This window comes from Mandrillus leucophaeus, unplaced genomic scaffold (assembly GCF_000951045.1).
Source record: "Mandrillus leucophaeus isolate KB7577 unplaced genomic scaffold, Mleu.le_1.0 Scaffold161, whole genome shotgun sequence".
Classification (NCBI taxonomy): Eukaryota; Metazoa; Chordata; class Mammalia; order Primates; family Cercopithecidae; genus Mandrillus; species Mandrillus leucophaeus.
Window position 1 is genome coordinate 2,673,933 of NW_012101599.1, and position 2,761 is coordinate 2,676,693.

At 49.4% G+C, this 2,761-nt stretch overlaps 1 protein-coding gene across 1 annotated transcript in view; it reads left to right on the forward strand.

Moving 5' to 3' along the window:
• Positions 1-2,761, forward strand: part of FBP1 (fructose-1,6-bisphosphatase 1) — a 47,415-nt gene that overhangs the window by 6,010 nt on the left and 38,644 nt on the right. The window lies entirely within an intron of this gene.

Genomic DNA, 2,761 nt, shown 5'->3' on the forward strand with positions numbered 1-2,761 from the left:
ATCACAAGGTCAGGAGATCGAGGCCATCTTGGCTGACTCAGTGAAACCCCATCTCTACTAAAAATACAAAAATTAGCTGGGTGTGGTGGCGGCGCCTGTAGCCCCAGCTACTCGGGAGGCTGAGGCAGGAGAACGGTGGGAACCCGGGAGGCGAAGGTTGCAGTGAGCCGAGATCGGCCACTGCACTCCAGCCTGGGCAACAGAGCGAGACTCCACCTCAAAAACAAAAAACAAACAAACAAAATTTTGCTTTCACAGAGGCGCCAAAAATGCAATTTATGGTGAAGGATTGCGGGGCGCCAAGAATGGGCAGGTGCAGGGGAAGCGAAAGGCCCGGCGGCTGGACCGCAGCTCAGGCTGGTGGCCACGGGGGAGGAGTCCTGAGAGGGGAACGTGTTTCTGGAAAAGTTGCCCACTCACTTTGACCAAAGCGTGGAGTGCTCATGGTGGGTTCGTGGCTGTGAAATTGTGGGTACGTTGGGGAAGCATCAGATGGCAAGGGTGACCACGTTACAGGTTTGCGGGTATACACAGGGAGAGATGAAGGATTTTGAACGTTTTTTGAGTGGGGCAGTTGCGTGACTGGAGACAAATCTGGAGAAGGTGTGGCTGGAAGCACCGCGGAAGAGGGAAAGACAGGACACGGGAAAACCAGTGGGAAGCGGGAAGCTGAGTTGAGTAGCCAGCAGAGCTGCAGCCTTGAAGGGGAGAGGAGGGATTTGGAAGAAGTCTGAGCATGGATTAGATGAGAAGGGCTGTGAGGGAGGTTCTGAAACCGCTGGTCCTAGCAACTGAAAGCAGAGCCATGCCACCACAAAACAAAACACACACACACAGGGACAAGGAGGAGCTGGCGTTTAGAGTTTGGGGAAGGAGGGAAGGTGATCTCAACATTCCGGAAAGGCTGAACTTGAGATGTTAGCGGGTGACCTGTTGGGAGATGCTGTGCAGCCTGCAGCTGGCCTTGCCCGTCTGTTTTGGCACACTGGCCCTGAGGCAGAGAAAGGCGGAGGAGATCTGGAGCGGTTTAGCGGACGGGAGTGTGCAGGGATTCAGAGCACATTTTGGAGAGAGATGGAGCCAAGCTTAGGTTCCTGGCCCTGCCCTTCAATGTCTATGAGGACTGGGCTGTTGATGTGACGTCACTGAACCTGTTTCTCCAGTTGTAAGATGGAGACAGCTGTGTTTTCAACCTCAGAGAATCGTAGGAGGATGAATTAAGTTTACTAATCGGGTACCAATGTTATTAATATCATTGTTTCCCTGAAGGCTATTTATTTATTTATGTTTGAGACAGAGTCTGGCTGTGTCGCCCAGGCTGGAGTGCAGGGGTGTGATCTCGGTTCACTGCAACCTCCACCTCCAAGGTTCAAGCCATTCTCCTGCCTCAGCCTTCCAAGTAGCTGGGATTGTAGGCGCCTGCCACCACACTCACCTAATTTTTGTATTTTTAGTAGAGACGGGTTTTCACTTTGTTGGCCAGTCTGGTCTTGAACTCCTCACTTCATGATCCACCTGCCTCAGCCTTCCAAAGTCCTGGGCTTACAAGTGTGAGCCACTGCACCTGGCCTGTTTTATTTTTATTTTTTGTAAACTTTTATTTGAACGTTTTGTTCTTCATTCGTTGGCAGTGTCCTGTGTGCCTTATCAGCAGGGACGGAGTCCAGGCATGTTACGTATTAGAACAATGTTGCACCCAAAAGTGGCTGCAGGAACTGTCCTCCCACCAGACTCATATTGTGTCCGGGAGAGTTACTTTTACATATGGGATCCTCTCAGTTGTTTGACAGAAGAAATAATAAAGAGCTTCAGATTTCATTTTAGAATGACAGGTCAGCTAATACATGTTTAGGCTTATCTTCCAATTTGCAGTTTTGGACATTAAGCTTTTAGAAACTTTACCAGATTTATTTTATGTTTCTTGAATTGTCTTCTCCACATGACCAAAGAGTGAAATTGCAGCTTCGTTTCCGTAAAAGCTCTGCCAGCCTCGTGCCATCCTGTTGACCAGTTTAGCTCTGCCAGCCTCGTGCCATCCTGCTTACCAGTTTAGGCCCACAGGAATGCAAGCAGAGGCAGGCATTTGTGACCTTTGAAAGCAGCTCTCACTGCAGGCGCCTCTTCTTCAATGTATTTCTGAACCCTTGGATGTTCCCGGCCGGGTAAATGGTTGATTACCGTGGAATCAAGCAGTAACAAGCCAGTCTTACCTTTGACTTTAGTGATAAGGATTAAGTAATAATCCCCCTCCCTTTTGGCTGAGCCGGGTGTTTGGAGCCCGAGTCTGGTGCTTTTGCGTGCTGTGCGAAGTGTTGCTGCCGCAGTCGTGTTGCTCAGTCACGGTGACTTCGGGAGGAGATGGTCCTAAGTCAGCAGAGCCAGGCAGCCCTGGAGGGCTCTAGCTCTGTCAGCCCCTGGCTCCAATCCTCGTGTCCTTCAGTGCTTTCGAGATGCTGTGACAGGCAGCCTTCCCCAGTCATCACAAATCTGCATGTTCAAAGTCCATGGCTGTGAAATGGTTTGTTCTGTTTTAGAAACCATTTGCAAACTTGGAGAACAATGCTAACATTTAATAAAAATCTCCAAGGATTTCAAAACACTGGCCACTTTATGCTTCTAAGGTGTTCCCCGTGATATGAATTAAAATGACTTACAGCTCTTTAAACTTTTCAGTGGGGTTTACGGTAAAAGTAAAGAAGAGACATGATAGGCAGTTTCTCCAGTTGAGTTCTGCCTCCCAGACTCCAGGAAGAGCTCCTTC